General features: G+C 37.0%; 1 protein-coding gene across 3 annotated transcripts in view; it reads right to left on the minus strand.

Annotated features, from left to right (window-relative positions):
* Positions 1-20,356, minus strand: part of LRRC4C (leucine rich repeat containing 4C) — a 483,508-nt gene that overhangs the window by 323,379 nt on the left and 139,773 nt on the right. The gene's annotated exons all lie outside the window — the stretch shown is intronic.

Consider the following 20,356-nt stretch of genomic DNA (forward strand, 5'->3'; position numbering starts at 1 on the left):
CTCCGCACCTCCCAGATTCACCCATCTTTTCATTCTAATATTTCTGTACAGTCACTCACCTGATTGCTGTGTTTTTCAGTGCATAAACAAAACCTCCAGTTTGCAAATGAAGAACACAATTGTACCAGAAATTGCATGCTGACCCATAATTTAATGTGAATGTGCACATAACAAATAGTAAACTTTGCTGCTGCCACTGCCTCTTTTGGAGTTTCCCGAGCTTTAAAAAGAAACAATTAAAAAAAATCCATCTTGTGCTAATTTGGATTGGTAATTTTCAGTGAGCTTCACACAATTACTTATAAACTGCATTAGTGGGGTTTGAACCTTTTGCATTGCATTGAGCTTCTGCCACCTGTCTCAGAGTCCTCACTACAGAGACATTGGAAATCACAGTTCCAATGAAAAAACACACACACACAAGGAAAAAAGAAAAAGAAAACAAAACAAAAACACACAAAAAAACCCCATACTGAAAAATAAAGGAAAGTATTAGCACTGAGTTTTCTGTTTGATCCAGTAGTGTTCTTCCCTCACCCTTCCCAGGGCTAAGCAACATGCCAACATCCAGCCAAAGATGTGAGAAGATTCACAGTTATTTTTGTGAGTTAGCACAAGGCTCCACGTCTAACGGGGGAAGGAGCCCCCTTACTCCATATTTTAGCAGAAAAGTGGAAGCTCACTTCCCAGCTAATTCTAGATTCACAGTTATAACACGGAACATCTCAAGAGCAGTAGCAGAAGAGTTTGTCACATCTCTGCATATGGCTTCCTCTCCACAAGCCAAAGGTCTGTGCAAGTCTCCAGCAAATGTCACTATGCACAAACTCCTCTTGTTATCAGAAATATTCTCTCTAAATTAGACCTATTTTAATTTTAACAATAGCCTTCTGCTATTCGATCACACTTGCCAGTTTCAATTAACATCTGAAAATCTTCTCTATTCACATTCCAGAGCTTTAAAATGGCTTAATATCCCATTAGCTTTTGCACACATAAATTTAACATTAAAATAAAAAAAAAATTAGATTGCTGAGATGCTTGAAAAGGAGACAAAAGTACAAGACTGCTTCAAATGCAAATGAAATCTCACTAAGACATTCACCTTTAACATTACTATCTATCAAAATGAGTATGGATGAAAGATGCAGATCAAAGCAACATTTCAAAATTGTCGATTAACATGGCTATTGCAGGGCATCAAGTTTTATGCTTCTTTGGGTTGTCTATAAATTATGTATAGTTACTACTTGCATAGCGGTAATTTTATTTAGACCTCATTTCCTTGGTTTGCCTCTGAATGTAATGTAGTTTTGTTCCTTTAATTTTTTGTTCACTTACTGATCTTTCTCACAAGGCATCTGACGATGCTATCCTGATCTCTATTTCCTATCTTTACTCCACAGCAGACAAGGAATCATTTATCATTTTGCCATTAACATAATGTCTCTCAAATCACCAAAAAGCTCTCATGCTGTAAGTTAGTTTTCCAGGAGGCCTGTAGAAGTGGTGCTCTCTGTTATACATCTTAGTGCCAGCAGAACAAAAGAAAAAAATCTCTTCCCATTTCCAAATCCAACAGATATTCTAACAAATTATTCATTTATCATATTCCAGGCAAAGTAAATTAGCAGATTAAGCAAACAAGGAACTGATAAGTCTAACCCTCATTTTCTTAACCCACATATGGTAAATGATAGCATCATGGAAAAGAAAACATAAGACAGGGAAGGCAGAAGAAAAGATCAAGCACAGAATTTTATATAGATTCTTGGCATGATTTAACAGCATTGCAGGGACTAGTGCACATCCACTAGACATAAAATACAAACTCAGATATTAAAGTAAATCTCCATAGTCCAAAACATGAGTTCCTGTCATTGTGTAGGACTGTCTTGGTGGAAGGGCTCCCCTACACACACTTCTCCCAATCATAGCTCCTGCCACTGTAGAACTGTGCGCCTCCAGGTTTTTTACATTTGCATTTAAACTGGATAACTTAAAGAACTCTATGTAAATAAAAATAAGTGAAAAATGTTAGAAATCAGAATAAGAGTTAACTCTATATCACCATTCTCTAAATTAAAAATTCATTATTCTAAATATTAAAAATTGTCAGTCATCTATGATAAAATAAAAACACACCAGCTATACCCCAAGCAGTGAATAATAAATAACCAAAGCAAATAAATCACTCATTTTCAGTGGTTCATTTCATGCCATTTGCTGTTGAAAATCATTTACTAAAAATAGCTGATATTTATGAATGACTATTACAATCACAGGAACAGGGATGTATTAAAAGGTAAGGAGAAGAAGAGACCACATTTGTAATTAATAGCTGATAATTAATGCTTTAACTAGTCTGATCTGTCATGCATTTTATTCCAAGTGACCAGACTTGCTGAGTCTGAAATTATGATTTCATGCCTTACAGTACAAAATGAAAACACATCAGGAAACAGCAGCTTTTACAGGGCATGTAGAAGGTTCTAGTGTTCACGCCCATCTAATAGGAAAGGTGTGCTGAGGTGACAGATGGGTCTTAGTCCTGTTGGTACCCACGTTACACCTGACTGCTTCATTCTTTTCTTCACACGCATGAAGAGCAGCTAAGGAAAACTGTTGTTGCTCTGAACCTGATGTTATCGCTAGCTGTTGTTTTCTTAATGCCTATCAGCAAACCAGCTGTACACTGGATCAAAAAACTCCTGGAAAAACATCAGTTTTTTGGCCAGTACTCTTCAATTTCTAAACAGGAAGATCTCAGCAGATACCTGATGAAACTTCTGGCCTTCCCTTCCATCCTGCTTTTAAAGTGCTGAGCACTTCAAAGGACATTTTCTCTTAGTCTGATAGAGATACCAAGAGCATGATAATAAAAACAATGAAAAAAAACAAGAAAATAGAGAATAAAAATAAGGGTTCTTAACATTTTGCATGACTACAAACTAGAATAAAATACTTCTAGATTTGAGGTAAAATTTGATGAGTAAGACACAGCAAATTTTTAGACATTGCCATTTGTTAGAAAAGTTCCCAAATCCAAGATAATAAATGCTATTGTGTGTGAATGTCAAGTGCTAAAGAACAGACAAAGCACATATGCTAAAGAGAAACTAATTTTCTCATGGACTGCAGAAAAAGAAGTCAGATGATATTTTATTTATTCTACTGTACTATAAGAGAAAACAGCAAGATTTGTCATACTGTTTTATTTCAAATGTTCCATCTGAGTTCAGGCAGTAGCCAAAAGCTGGTTTCATCAGAATGCAAGTCATGAGCAATATCATTCATATCTCCCAACCTCTAGGTATTAATATCTATATGCGATGATATTAAAGATTTCAGTGATTAGGGGATAAAATAACTAAGATTAGGGTAAACCTCAGATTTACACAGTGATCCAAGTTATCTGCTTTCTAATAATTTCTTTCAGTTAGTTTGTTTTTCTATTTCTTTTTATTTGCTACCAGATACTAAATTGATACCTTTAGGGACTTTTTGCTGTATAACCTCACAAATGTTCCTTCTGACTACTAAAAGTCATTTCAGCTTTCAACATTTCATATACAGCATCAAAATTTACATTTTTCTTGTGGAAAATTTAGCCCTTACCCACACAAAATGTCATTTGCCACTTTATTATGCAGCTACTGAGTTGTGTAAGATCCTCCTTCATTTCTTCAATTTAACTTTAGTGTTTCTATTTACAGCTATCAAGAAGCTTTCTTACTCCCAGTAGTACATTGTTCCATATGATAGGTAGCCCTTGTCCCAGCACAAATATCTTTCAGTTCCTCTGGTGACTTTGGGAACTGATCATTTGTTCCTTCCCTGTGTTTCTCATGTTTAAATTGCTAATTCACCTATTCAAGGAGTTGCTTTCTTATTCCCCTGCTCAGTGCTTTGTACAGAGGGATTCACTTTACAAAGCTATGCTGACCTTTCCTCCATGTATTTATCCACAAGGCCTTTTGCTTTCTGTAAAGATTTTAGCAATTTGCCACATACATTTGTCCAAATATTCCAGAATCCCTGCTTAGAGCATATATTTTGCACCTTGAAGCCTTGAAGTATCTGGGCAGCAGGAAGCAAGACAAACTACATTTATTGGTTATGTGTAGTGCAGTTTTATTAATTCCTTCTGAATTCATTTCTGATCCTGGCCTATTCATCTCAGCTCTTGGTTGCACAGCCTCTACTGCTGACAATGCTTAGTCTCTGAAATGACTTTGATCCAGTGTAAGACCCCAAAAACTGTCATTAACTGTTGTCATCTTACTGCAAAGCTTCTCATACCTTCTCGGTAATTTCTCATGTGCAGCTCCTCACAGCACTGACTCCTTCTTCCTCACAGCACAGCCAACAAACTCCATCTCTCTCCTCACCCAGCTAACCCACTCTTTTGTAGCATTCATCTTCTCATTGGACACAGCTGTGGCCTATTAAGAGCAGGCCTGTTCCTGATCTTTGGTGGTTAGTACAGCTGCAGCTCCTCAGGTGTGAGACTACCTTCTGCACTATTTTCTTACAATCTATCCCTCCACAATTAACATGGGCAAATCAAGCAACAAAACATTGCCAGTCTCTGTAACCCCATTTTTAGATTGTTTTATCATAAGTGTTTTAAACTGATCACATCATGCCCTGAAACATGAACAAAAGCTTCTCCACACAGAGTATCAGTAATTGGTGCTTGTCTTTTCAAATTCACATGCCAAAGTTCTTCAGTTATGTTCTGTACAGACTATATAGTTGCTAATGAAGTCAGAAAGATCCAGAAGGACAATCATCAAATTTGTAGCAAATTTGACATGCAGCAAATTTGTATGAAGAGGACAAAAACAAAAGTAAGAAAACAAAAAACCACCACCAATAAAATCAATCTTATTAATCTGTACTTCTTCCATTACATTTTTAGCTACTAATTTTAATATTCAGTATAATAAGTTAGTTTTCATATCCATTAGTTTTAATATTCCATATATTTGCAAATGTGTGACTCAGTCTTGTACATTCATTCTTCAGAACTGGAAGAAAAACCTAACCTAATAAAAGAGAGGCCTCAGACACCTAGAATGATTTTTCATTGGTCTGGATAGCCATTGCAACTCCGTTTTGATCTACGGGAAATTCAGGCACAGAATATAAAACCAATTTTGTGGAATTCCACTTCCTTTGTAGTGGATGCATAAGGGTGTTCTAAGATGCACTGAACAGCCTGCTTTGAAGGACTGACAAAAGATCAAATTCACAATTATACCCATTCCTTCACAGATGACATAGACATAGACCTTGCCAAAAAAAAAAAAAAAAGAAAAAAAGCTAAGCTGAATCATTAGCAGATTAGCAGAACTAGCAAAATAGCCTTGATAGAAGGTAGATATGAATAGATATGAAAAGCCAAGAATTTACATGGACAAAATCACTCAGAGTAAGGCAGTTCCTGTGACTACTCTGATGCTCTCAGGTCTGTTGGATGTCAGCTGCTTAATCCACATGTTTTATCTCAACTCCTTCCCCTCCTGATTTTCTGTTATCTCTTGAAATTCAAAGCACAGCACAGAATAAATGTAATCTTACACATTATTACCTTGTCTCTTTCATGCAAAAGAACACATTTTGGCAAATATTAGTAGACCTTCCAGTATTCTACTCCTCCTACTCAGTGGCTGAATAAATACTTCACATTATACTTAATATAATAGAAGCTGTTTGAATAGTTTATGGCCTTGGAGCCAGGACATATATTTCACATGGAAAATAAAATGCTGACCCAAGAGAGCGGACTACAGATTTCACATTGTGGGAAAGAAGGAAATCAAGGAAAAGAAAAGGACATAATTTAACAAGCCAGATGACTAAATCCATCCCTAAAATAGCTCTCCTGAAAGCAATGGGGCTATTTCCAGCAAGGATGAATTCATGCCAGAAATATCAGTTATTGGATTGCATTAGCAAACAGAGTTTTACAGCAGTGAAAACTCCTTGGATCCAGAGCAGTGAAAAGAAATGAAGTAAATGTCCAAGGCCACTGCATCAGCCTCCTCAGAAGAACTTGGGATAATATGCCTACAGTGTTCCTGCTAGAGTCACTCCTATCACCTGTCTGGGTAAATAAAGCAAGGGAAAGAACAAAGTGTACTATAAAGAAATTAGGTAATGGAATTAAGAGAGGTGTGGGAAAAAATTGAGAACTCCTAGCTAGACAATCTAAGATACAGCAGATTAATTAAAAACTCAGGTAAACACATTGCCTTTCTCCCCACTTACACCAGAATGTGGTTAGAAACAGACAAGTTGCCACATTTAAAGAAGAATGAAGAAAGTGTTAAAAAACCAGCATGTATTATGTAACTCCTCACTGCAGTATCCCAGTAAGTCCAACAGTAATTGTATCCCCTCTATGAATATATGAAGTTCAACTACAGAGTAGTAAAACTATATTGAAACGTATGATGTATCATTACCATTTTTAAGGATCTGAAAACACTTGTTGCATAGAACCAAGATGAATAGATGTTCTAAACTGACAACCTTGAAAGCATGTAGACATTAGACAGCGATTTGAGTGGAATAAAATCTCAAAGAAATATTTACCTACAGGAAGAGTAACTCAATAGCCACCAACTCCTACATAAAGTCACATTAGAGCAATATAATTATTTTGGAAATCAGCTCTTCAATTAATAACCAGGGATCAAAATAGATAACTATTCTTTGATAAAAATCTAAAAACTCACAAATTAAAGAGACTTTTTCTCACTAAAAGATAAAGCCCTAAAAGACAGAAGGTAACTATTTCTAATAACACTTACTATTAGCTAGTAGCAGGCAGGCAGAAGTCCTAAGTAGCATTGAAAATATTGTACTTTCATTTAGTATTCAAAGTTATATGTACTTTTTGACTGTACTACATAGAAATACTTTGAAAACAAGACAATTAGCATTTTAAATAATTTCTGTTTCCTAGACCTTCACTGATATCCATGACCTTATACTGCATAATCTGTGCACAATTTTTAAACCCAATGTGAAATATACTACCAATATACATAGAAAATATAAATCATAACAGCTACTGAATGTATTGACAAAATGCAGCTATTGAGTATAAAGTGGCTTTACATACAAGTCAGTGGACAACTATCATTCTCCAGTGCATGCCAGTTTTTTTTGTACTGTGAAGCTTGTAACAAATACTTGTAAATCCATGCATCTTGCTACAACTCTCTGTTCTTCTTTCACTGAAACCTCTGGAAAATATCTCTTAGAATTGTAATGCTAAATTGGGTCAACCCCACAACATTCAGACAAGGTAACACTTGTATATGAGAAAACAAGGGTACACAATGCCCTTTAAATTTAGACAACACTTACTACCCCTACGGCATCTTACAGGCTAAAGCACAGAAATGCAGCTGTAGGGTTTTATTCCAAAATCAGCTTTCCAATTGTATACTCGCACATTTTACATCACACTGCAGTCTGCTCCTTTGAACCTGGCTGTGTTGCATGTTGTGACCCAATGAATTGCTCAAGGACAGGGCTGAGGACAAACTCGTGGAAGTAACTGGACTGTACCCTCCCAGATCAGTCTTCTCACCAAACCTCACCAGATTTCATACAGGCAGGCTCAACTAATCATTCTCTTGGCTGTATTTACTGTAAGCAGACACCTCAGCACAGGTCTCCACCAAATATGTGATCTAGGGGGGGCTTTCAGCTCCTACTGCATGTTGGGGTGTCCTGGCCACAGGGAATCAGGACATGGATACACAGTGTGGTACCCAGCAGAGTTAAGCATTACTGGGTTCAGCCACTTAGACCACCGGGTAACTGAAGGGACTCTGATTTAGGAGGAAGAGCAAAATGAACCCTTGTAGCTGCTACTCTGAGCACATTGTAGGACTTTACCCTACAAAAGCAGGCTGTTTATTTAGTCCCTAAACCAGAGTAATAATCCAACACTAATGGTTGTTACTAATTAGACTTTTAAAGAGCTCACTGGGAATTTGTAGCTACATATTACTGTGCCAAACCCCAAAGAACTGGCCATATTTTAACTGCTTGACTGTGGCTGAAGCAGACAGAAATAGTCTTAAAATGTGGCATAATTATTCAGCTGTATCACTAGCTAGTAGTCAATGTTAATTATGCATTAAAAGCTAAGAATGTTATTTATGACTGTCCGGGGTAATATTTATTTATAATGTGTACTCAGGATTTTTGACAGAAGGCTATCTTATATGTTCTCCATGATTTAAGAGCAGGCAAGAGGGTCACAGATTTCATTTTATATATGTAGCACTCATCTCTTCATGTATGGTAAATATAAGCAGCCACCCAAACTCATTTTTGGATTTAAAAAATATAATCAACAACTAATTAAAATAGCAAGTCAACATGCAAATCTGCTACGCAATTGAAATCAACTTTAAACACTCCTAACTAAGAAAAGGGTTGGTATGAAATATCTCCAACACCTTCCCCCTCACTGAGTTACACAGAAAGTCACATGATGCTCTGCAATGAATTCAATGTAGCAATCAAACATATCTTCTCACAAAGTGATTTCACAAAAAACAAAACTTTAACAAACCAAAACAGATAAGTTTGATTTTTTTTTTCTTTTTTTTAACCAAGAATTATTCCCGATCACCATGAGCCATAGCTAAATTTCTTTTTCCTGGATCTTGGAAACTCCCTTGAATGTACACCACATAGATTTTGCTACAATGAAAACCTGCTAAGAACTACTTTCCAGCCCATACTAACACAGTAAGAGACAGCAATACCAATTAACAGAAACTCTATACAATGCTTGCTCTTATGAACTAAGGTCAGGAAGAAGCATAATGGCTTAACATGTTGCAATGTCTATTGGCTACTTTTAAAATTAGATTTAACACAATAGTATTCCAGGGGGCTCTTTGGGAGAGACAGCAGAGAAGGGGAGAATCTAAAGATGGCAAAGACTAACAGATATGAACATCTGAGAGCAAATATGTTCAAGGGCACTACATCAAAATTATCACTGTGCTGTAATCCAGAAGCAAAAAACTTTGAGCAGGAAGTATGAAATCTAGAATTATATAAAATACAGTTATAAATTTGCCAAATTGTACTCACTTCTGAACTTCTATACACCCTTTCAAGACCAGATAGCTTATAAATTTAGAATAAATGCAAATTAACTAAAAATAGATATTTAGATTTTTTTCTGCACAGGAAACGAAGATATTTAAATCAGAATTCAAATGGCTTCAGATTTATTCAGGCCACTACTTCTGAGCTTAAGAAATCAAATAGACTTTCAAAAGATAACAACAAACCCCTGTTTCTTTTTGTTTCACCATAAACCCACCCAACACAGAATTGAGAGAAGGACTCCTGATTTTCAACCAGTTCTCAGTTACAAGTGTACCTGGTCATTTCTCCATTATTAACCATGCTTATCTTGGTCTGCTTCTACAGAGCACATACACTTGCAGGCATAACTACTGTTATTTGTGTAGTTCCTGATGCAAAAATCAGTAGAGAAAAGGACAAAGTTCTGTTTCTTCAAAACAGAACTCTGCACTTTAAAATTCTAAAAATCTATTCTCATATTAATGCCTCTTACTATGGTTATCTTCCACTGTCAGAATGGGTTAATGGTTGTCAAATGGCAATGCACTCCACTGTTCTAGTGCTCCAGACATTACTGAAAATACCCAGATTTGGGTTTGCTAAGGATACGGACAAGCTTATACTCTATCTTTTTATTTTTCCCCCTCATATTGCTATTTTTGTGATTAATATAGCCCTTGCCTCTTATCTTATTGTGAAACCTTCTAAGCCTCTCTAACCCCAACTTCTTTTCATGGATAAGTAAAGTGACTGTGATGGGAGAGCTAACACAGCATTTTTTTATTTTTTCATGCCAAAATATAAATTGTAAGGACTCAAACTGAGCAGCTTGCAATACAGAAAGTATATTATTGCATCAAACCCTATCATGAAGTAAGCAGATTAGGAATGCTGGAAAACAAGCCAACTTTAAATCCTTGCTAGCTATTTCATTTCCCACAGGATTCTAGAGGCAGTTCAGATGAAGCTGCCATCCTTGCAGTCTCCAAAACCTCTCCCTATAATAACTTTCTTCTTATGAAGATTAGCAGGTTTTTGCTAATAATTATGTAAACCTCCCTAAAGGCTCTCCTCTATCACACCACAGCCTGCATTTACTGCATGTCTACCCTCTTTTTCATGTTTAAGTGAAGTACTCTTTTACTCCATGCACAGATTGACAGCCAAGATTTCAGTGTCATTTGCATTCTACAAAAAAGGATTGATACCACCTCCAAATGAGATATTGTGAACTTCCAGAAAATAAGGATGTAAAAAATGTGAGTCTGGATGGTATGATAGATGCAACTTGCATTCCCAGTTGAGAACCTGGCTTTGAATAGGGGCTGCAAATGCAGTACACATTAGGTACAGCTGGAACTCTGAATGGTCAGCCTCATAAGCCAAACTCACAGATGTTTAAAAGAAGAGTCACTAAAATGTCAATAGAAATGTGCTATCCAAGTTCAACAAGTTCCTGTTCCTAACAGAGATGGGTAACTGACAGTACCACGCACATCACTGACATCAGGTAATGTATGAACAAAAAGTCATTCAAAAAGCCTTCCAAGCGTACTCTTTTAAAAGTAGGCTTCCAAACACAAAGCATCTGCCATGGGGAACTGAATTATTGTTCCACTTGGCAAGATGTAAAGCATGCAAATCATTAAGATTAAAATACTTGTGCAATTGGATTGTGTCTCCCCACTCTTTCAGATTGGAAATGTTGTCGAAAGGCACAAAACCTTAGCCCACCATTAGCCCTATAAAACTTTTATGGTAGCAATAATATATAGATAACTAGATTAATATGACCACAGATTTGTGTAATTTACAGCTGTGTTTTACCAGACATTAAAATTCTAATTCACAAACATAGGTGAATTTAATTTTATCCCATGGCTAATTCTCCTGATCAGATTTCTTGATTTTTTCCAAGGCTGGACATCACTAAAAATCCAACAAATAAGACAGCAAATATACACAAGTGTAGGACAAATGGCATCTTCACATCAAAGCAGTGGTGAAACACACCAATTGTGCAATACTTAGAACAACCCCATTATTGCTCAAAAATTATATACTTGACAAACATTTTCAGAAGAATTAAACATTCAGCATTTCTGACAGCCAAGTTCATTTAACACACAGTGGTTCCTTGACATGCTCCCTGCTATCCCAGCACTTCTTCTCTCTGTCTTGATCTTTTCCACGCCAAAAGCCACAGAAGCTCCCTTCCCGAGTGATAGAGGATAAGCAATATGGGCCCATAAGAACAAATGGAAGGGCCCTAACCCTGTCCATACAATCACTGTTTTCCTTTTCCTGTGTTCTGTGTGTGCCCTTGTAACACCTGTGTAGCTAATACCCATCATAACGCTCTAGCATTTTGTTCATGATGGAGGAAGCCCCCATTGCTGTAAGCTCTGTATTTCTTTGCAGATATCCTGCTCTCCAGTCTATTTTTATCCTTCGCCATCACAGTACGGCTGATGCCACTAATGCCCCTTTTCCCCAAAACAGAAATAACCTTCATCCCCAAAAATGCAAGCAGATGTATCAGTTTCTCAGTTTGTCCTCTGCTGCACTTCTAACTTCCCTTTTTCATTTCCCACCACACAATCTTTATACTGTTAATTTCTGAATCATCATAGTCTTCATCTTTGTTCTCCCATTATCTGACTCCCAGTCCCTAAATAGGGTTCCTGTGGTTTCCTTTTCCCTTCAGTACCATTATGGCCTCTTAAGTATCAAAACAGAGAGTCTGTATTCCCCATGGCAGATTCATCACTTCTGCAAGGCTTTCTGAGCAGATGCCAGTCCTCTCTTTCCTAATTCCTATTATTAGCTGTCAGAAAACTAAATCATTCAGCTTCAAAAAAAAACTTTTAGAGAATAAGCAGAAACAATTAATGGGAATGCCATAATAGTCACTGATAACTGTTTATCTCCAACTGCAAGGAAATGCTAAGGTGATTTAGCAGACAACTGCTATGATGACAGCAATTTCTCTCCTGTTTTCTCTGACTTATTTTTCTGGGTTTGTAGTTATTTTAGGTTTTGGATATGAGGAAACATGAAATTTTTAGTTTTCTGCCATGGTTAAAAGAATAAAAAAAAAATCTGAAAATGCTCTAAAAATCAATTTAGATATTAACACTCAAGGAACTAAACAGAGGAAGAGTAGGTAAAGCAACTTTCTATGAAAGAGACAAAGGTTTAATTTACAATTATCTCATAAGGCATGATGAAAATGAACACCAAGATGCTGAAGTAACCTGGAAAAGTTCTCAAGGGTTAACAAGGAGTCATTGCAGGGGGGCATAGGCTGGTTGAAATTCCGTTTACCTACCCACTACAGTCACCTCTACCCTAACCCTAACCTCATAATTAGGGGTGGTCCAGACCAGATAAAATGTAGGAGCAGCAGTGCTGGGGCCTTTCTGGGATGGCCTTGGCATGCCTTTTCCAGCCCCAGAGCTTCAGGAGCTGTAGACTCTTGGACTCTTCTCAACCTTAATCCTAACCACAAACAACATTTCCAATACAAACAAGTTACTCAGAAAAAAGGGAAAAACTACAGTCCACTGACAAAAGATGTATTTCCTCTTCCTTCACAGAAGAAAATCCAACTGCTACCAAGCACATTCTCATGTAAAGCTAATCAAGAGAGCAGCAACAAGGGGACTAGAAGGTAACATCACAGCAGAACAACACAGTTTACAGCACAGTACTTATCCTAGCTGTTTTTCCTGCTGGAATTCAGAAACATATTAACCAGCAGTATTTTAATGTCAAATAGACAAGCTTTATAGAGCTGGCTTGATAAACATTCTGTCCCAATGTCTTACCATCAGCTGTCTTCACTTGTTATCGTATTAAACCTGTTCAAAAGTATTACATTAACAGCAATATAGAAATACAATTATTTTTCATCTAATGCATTAATGTCTTCAATCCTATTTTAACAGAGTAGCCTTCTCATTCATGTTGGGATTCTATTCCCCGTTGAAATGTATTGCTTCTCTTTAAAACTCAAACTCTAACTTGCAAAATGCTGATTTCAATGAGCAGAAGTTCTACAGGCCCTATCCCAGATCTCATAAGCCCTAGATCCTGCTAGTGACAGATACCATTTCCATTGAATCTCCCAGATTCAGGGAGAAAACTCCCAGATTCTAGTACTGGCCTTGAAACTTTGTGAAGTATGACAAAGGGGGTATATGTATGAGGGTTTGTTTTGCTCAATTACATCTTCTAAATTCAGGCAAACTGATGAACTTAGCAAGGTAGGGTCAAAAAACCCAAATTCATTTTTTAACTGGTTGTTTACAAAGGAAGAACAAAAATGTTTAAAAGTGTTTCAGGGCTCAATTTGATTCAAATAATAGAAAAAGAATTTTTCCAAAAGCAAAAAATAAATCACAGAGATTGAAATTCACACACCACCTTCACTGCAGTTTTTCTGTCCTTGAACTTTACTATTTAACGTTAAAAATGTCAAACACAGGTGCCATTTCTAGAGAAAGACACTTTACAAGAGCAATCAAAAGTACTTACAGGTTCTTTGTGACAGAACAGGGTACAGTGCCACAGCTTTCATTAAACTGCCTGGGTCAAAGAATCCAATAGTTTTGGATGTTCAGGAGAAGCTGTAAAGTGGAATTTTCTATGCTGTCTCTTCCCACACCCTCTAAAGGTCTAATGAGTGTTTTGTCGTTGGTTGTTTTATAAAAAAACGTATTGAGAAAGAGAAAAAAAAGTCAGCTTATAGTGTCTTGCATGAAAGTCTGACTTGCAACAGCAAAGAAAGTGAAGTGCTGAAAATTCTTCAGAAAATGATGACAAAAGAGGGTTTATTCTGAAGAGCAATCCCTAAATGTAACCCAAATAAACAAAATGAAAACAACAGGCCACATACTACAGACAAAATACAATCCAAATCAGATAGTCTGTGCGAGACACTGAGCTTTCCATGCAAGTTGAAAAAGCAGCACGTACGTTCTGGGAGCACAGCTAAGCAGTCAGAGCTGGTGTATTTTGGCCAGCAAATAGGTGCTGACAGGGATGCCAGATGGCATCCACCTAGTCCAAGTGGCTGGCTGCCTCTTGGCTGGCCACCTCATGGTGCTCCTATCCCTGCAGCAGATACTCTGGCCTGCAGGGTAGTTGCAAAATTCTGTCTTGGAGCCTTGCTTCATTTAGTGGGGAGTCAATGGCAGACAGCATGTCGAGAGAAAAGGAAAAAACTGGAAGCCGTGGGAGACAATATCTGACACAGAACAAGGTAAGAAGAATGGAGAGGAGGATGTGCTACAGGAGAAAGGTAAAGCCTGTCACCTAGATCAGCTGGAGTATGTAGCAGCTCACCTCTGCATTTGAGATGGAAACCTCAACAAAAGAGGCTATATTGACATTACAGCTCTAAATGGCTCTACCAAGTGCATTTAGAGTATGACACTTGACAAGGAAACACAATTCTTTCTCCTGTCCTTTCCCTGAAACTGCCAGAACTAAAGCTGTCATTCCTAAACAGCCAATAAAAACAAGACCTTTTAAAAGGCTTTCTAACATCAGATTAGGACACAATTCTTTTTCCTTTTTCCAGTTCTCAGTGGGTAATCAAATTACTAGATAGTCTTGGAGACTAACTGAAGGACCTGTGATTGGTACAAAATGTACTCTGGTAGCTTGCAAAACAAGTGTTATAAATAGATATGGGAAGAAAAATCCTTATCCTGTCTGCTACTTCACCTTTCTAAGATCACAAGCAACTATGGCCATGGCATTCTTGTTTTAAACATGATGATGATTAAATCCTGAAAATATTCTTTGCTTTCATTTTTTGGATTACTGGCATTAAGTATTAGTTCTTACTTTTAAGAAGCCATCCCATTTCCCAATACACGGTAAAAGCAAACCGGTAGCACTGCTTGCTGGTGTCCCATGAGGATAAGCCAACAGGAATCACCTCACCATCATCACTTGAGGTGATAATACACACCAGTGGCAGATTGTATTCTGTAAGGAGCACCAGCGCTATTGCCTCTGAAAGAAGTTTTCTGGTTTAACTTAGATGATTCAACACCATACACCAGAGCCTATCAAAAAACAGTTCTGTCAGCTCAGCTGAGGAACTACTGAGCAACCACCACAGAAAACACAAATACACTGAAGAATAACACTAGCATTTGCTTCCTTGAGTGACTATCACAAGAGTATAGAGCAAAGTAAGATCAAGAACACAGTGCTTCCTTTCTTCCCTCAAATGGTGATGTGAGGCAGCTTGGAGTTCAAATCTAGCTAAACTCTCACACAGATTTATACAGAGTACCCTGACAATAGTGAGTTTGAAAATGCTACTTGCCCTGACCTCAGCAGCTTTTTATTTGTCCTGCAGCCTGGATATCTTTTCTTTTCCACCTGCTGAGGAGACACAGCCTCTGTTCCAACGGCTTTTCATATGAAAAACTTCAATCTAGAGTACACTAAAATTTCTCTTCATTATAGCTCCCTTCCCAGATCAGTTATTTCATATTGCCTGAGCTTTTCTCACTCTCTTGAAGAGACCAGAAGTTTTGCAGTACTTGAAGTATTTCACCCATCTCAGTTCATGCAGTGAATATTGACACAATGGTGGTTTCATATTTTATACTTCATTGTTCTAAGTTTCTGAAGTAATGGTTTTGATCATGGCTGACGAGGACCTGCAAAATTCTAACTCAGGATTTGCCTCAGCACTATGCACTCTGTGACTCAGTTTGTTGTCTTCACATCTGGGTTGCTATGTTTTAGTCATCCTGGTCAGGATCCCATAGGGAGTATCTTCCACTGACCTGGTGTAGCACCTCTAATATTCTTTGGTGTTCCTACAATAACTCTATAAATGCACAGTTTAAAATTCAGGTTTATTTTTTTCTTTAAAGCAAACATAAAAAATTCTTTACCGTCTTGTGCTGTGCACACAAAACAAAAACATACCTTCCATACTTGATCAAGATTTAATCACTTGAAGAGTAATGGAAAAAAAGCCAGAAAACACTTCCACCAAATTAAGATTTGCCCACAAATGCTCATCTAAAACATTCTGATTCTGTTTTTAAAAGTTTGTCTTTGTACTGAATGTCTCTCAAACCCTTTCTCTCTGGCAAAGCTGCTATGATTCCAGTTCCATTAAAGCCAAACCCTATATGGTTGTAGGAGGTGCCAGGATGGGATAAAAAAAGAGCGAAGTACTTTAGTGGCACATATGACAACCACTTCAAAGCCATAAATCCTACAAAAGTACCTCAGAGAATAATGATCAGTCAAGACTTTAATCATCAGCAAAAGCGAGTTGAGAGAATAAGGAGGGCCCTAAGGGTAATAGCTGTAAAATGAAAGTGTCCACCAAGCACATTTTTTTCATTACAGACAATTGAGCCATTTCTCAACCTTGTTTATCTTTAGCTTTTCCTGTTAGACCAGAGGGAGAGTAAGGGATATTATGCCTAGCTTCTTCCAGGGAAGTAGAAAGAAAAATGGCAGAAATGCTTTAAGACAAACAATGCTACTTTCACAGATCTGGTTTGTGCCCCTTTTGGGGCAAGCCTTCAGGCTGAGTTCCAACTTGCAGCCACTTGAACATCCAACATCTGGCTGAAATCCAGACTTTGTTCTAGACCCAGGATACACAGCATACTTTGAGTATACTAGCATGAATTTCTGAGTACTGAGACACATAATCCCATTATTCACATTATCCCCAACAATCCTATTGTCTCCTGAGCCTTCGTCAGATCCTTCATGCAATCTTCTGTCTTAAATTCACCCAGTCCCAGAAGACCGGGGAGATGTGACAGACATGTAGATTTCCGTAATATGGATCATTTTTGCCCCAACTTTGAAAGTCTTATCACTCTTTACTTCATACTAGGTAGAGGTAAAAAAATGGAAAAAGATAATCTGGAGATTTACTTTTCACTGGAGCCTGAAACAACTAAGGTGCATTTGGTTTCCTCTTTATTTTTCCTGACAGTTTTTCAATCAAAAATACCCTTTAATATTTTCTCTAAATTATGCAAAAGTGAAACAGCTGACATAAAAATATATACATTTTTAGCAAAATTATCAGAACCACAAACACAAGCAGAGTTTTTACAAACCAAGAGACTAAAATTTTCATTTAACTTGCTTGACTGTTAGTTTTTAATTATAAGTTGAATTACTGTCTAGAAGACAAATTCAACACAGTTCAACTCATTTAAACTCTGTCCATTTATTGATTAAAACAGACCAAAACTGATCAACAATCTGAAAGTATATATATTACCAACATTTTACAGAATCTCAGAATATTCTGAGTTGGAATGGACCCAAAAGGATCATTTGATGTGTTACAGTTAATAGCAGCTAAAAAGACCTGTATACAGCATACAGTCTATGGTTACACTGTAGCTGTATTTCTGGGATGTTTCTGACTCCCATTTGCTTATTTTAGAGATAAAGAAACAACAAGTGTGAAACAAAATTATATTATTACATCTGCTTAATAGTCTTACTCAAGAAAAAAATAAATACATTATAAACTCTTTCTGGATTAATATAGAACTCCTTTTAGTGTTTTAAATAAATTGCAAAGCCAAATGTCAATATAAATTTAAGCTACTCTTGTGACAGAAGTACCCAAACACAACAAATTACTGAAAGACACACGAAAAACTAATATTAAAGACACCTACTTAAGCATCCCTGGTTAATGTAAAATAACCTAGGAACAGCCACAATTTTTCAATCAACTTGGTGTTCTACTGATACATGAAGCTGTTGAAAAGTGCACACTTACATTAGATTCCAGGTTAATTTCACACACTTCTGTGAGTTAGGACACAAAGGGAGTTGGTACTCAATCTTAAAGGAACAGAAATCATTGTATAAACTACTGTCCTACTGTCTATCAAACTTGACCAAAGCAACACAGTTCTCACTTGCAAAAACGTGGAATCTGCAATTGTACCTCCCATTTCAGCTGAACTTAATCAAAGAAAAAATTAGTGATTTTTTTCCCCTTTAGGAAGCATAATCTGATGTTGTACATTCCCAATAAGATGAACTAGATCACTTTCATCCATAAGGAAAGGATAAGATAAAAATTCCTGTACATACTGAATTTCTTAGGGACAAAAAAAAAAAAAAAGTCCACCTTATTTTGTGGGGGGAAAAATCACCACAAACAAAAGATTAGTTATTAATAATGAACCAAAAAGCCACATGGAAAATAGAAGCAAATTGGTCTAATTTCAACATTTTATTTTTATTTACTTTCCTCCATATATCAAGGTTTTTTAGTGTAAATTTATTTAAGCTACAGAATATATAATCATGCCTTTTAAAAAGTATGAAATTATAAGAAGAGGATACTTGCATAAAAAACCATTTCATTATTAATTTCTCCACCAAAATAAATATTGATTGAAAAACTCATAAGTGCTGATTATAGTCCTATGTCTTCTGAAAATATTGTTTACAATATTAGAAAATGTTAATTTACTGTATAATGCACAGCAGTTAGTTTTGCAGCAATGAGGGGTCTCAGTGGAATTATAAACTTCTCAGCATCACAGAAAAATAAGACAGGAAGAAGAAAAAGCCAAACCAAAATATTAATACAGCTTTTTAAACGCAACTTTCTAGTCTAATCAACAAGATGGTCACAATGGGAAACTCCTTCTCCTACTACCCAGTTGCATATCCCTATTATGTCCTTGCAAATCTTTCCACATCTTAAGGTGTGCAAAGCAATCAGTTTACAAGATTGCAACCTATTAGAATATAGAAAACCATATGGTAGAGACCTCATCTGCAGCAGGGTATATAAGTGAGTTGCTGAGAAAAAAAAAAATCAAGGGAGTGTAGGGCTCTTTTAAATTATTAACCAGCTCTATTTGGTAAAAATGGCAGATCCCAAGCCCTAAACTTTTTAACATCCCATTAAAAAGTAGCCACTGGGCAATCATCTTGCCCATGGAGCATTCTTTTCATCTTTAGAAAATCTAAAGAATTAAATCTTCCAAGAGAGAAAAATTGGTAATTTTTTTAAAAGCCTCAATTGTCTCAAAGGCTCTCCACTTCCTTTTGCTCTCTTCCCTTGTACAACACACAGAAAACTCAATTCTCTAAGTGACAAACTATTGCAATTTATAAAACATAAGGTAAATAGCAACAGTGTAAGAGTAAGTGTAAGAGCGCTCAAAGTAATTTAGATGTAAGAAATAATTTGGGAAGGGCTTGATAAGTGGTTTTTCAGATGTGAGAATCTCAGCAAGAGAAACATTTCACAACCACCCTGGTTTTGACATGTGATAGAAATCTTCAGGGATCACCCCTCTCAGATCATATTCTGCCATCTAGCAAGACTTCAGATATATCTAGGTCACATACAACACTCTGTCCACCCCCCCCATACACCTCTGCTGGCCCGAGAACTGTAAATATTTTATCACAGAGCTGGCCTATTTCTTCAGGATATTTAGAATGTTAAATAATCATTTGGCAGTAAACAACTTATAATAAACGTTTTTCCCCCTTGCTCAAGCACTGTTGGCTGTTTCAGGGCAGAATATTGGATCTTCTTCCTGTGTGTGGGCCAAATGGAGGATTTCCTAATTTTAAAAGGTCTGTTTCCTCCCTGCTACTAAGCAAGCAATTGAAAGTTATTAACAAATTCCACTGGCTACCAAGTATTCTCTTAGCAGCATTAATTTCCTTTTTCCATGCCCAGTATGTTTATCCTGGATTTCAAAGATTCAGTTCCTGACAAATATTCAGTGTAAAGCACCTACAACCACTGGTCCATCAGGTTGTTCATTTGGCCACGTGTCCCACTAGAGAATTCAGCCTAGAGCAGTGCACTTGCAGCACATCAATCCCTTTTATGTGCCAGCCAGGGAAGCTGCAGGTAACCTTGCCATGACAGAACCACACAGGGAAAACACACTGTAAACCAGAGTGTGGAGGGGAAGAGCACAAATCCAAACCCTCTCCTCTAGCAATTAGTCACAGAAAAAGCAAGACAAACACTTCAGTAATATGCATCCTCAAGAGATTTGGAGTATGATTTTTTTAGCCAGTGATCCTTGTGGGTGTGAGAATTTGCCTTTATGAGAGTAGGAAAACCACTCAGAGAACTCAATGGAAACATTTAAGATACAATTCATATGGCAGATGGAAGATTTCCTATAAATGATGAAGAGACTTTCAGATT

This window comes from Molothrus aeneus, chromosome 6 (genome assembly GCF_037042795.1).
Source record: "Molothrus aeneus isolate 106 chromosome 6, BPBGC_Maene_1.0, whole genome shotgun sequence".
NCBI classification, from domain to species: domain Eukaryota; kingdom Metazoa; phylum Chordata; class Aves; order Passeriformes; family Icteridae; genus Molothrus; species Molothrus aeneus.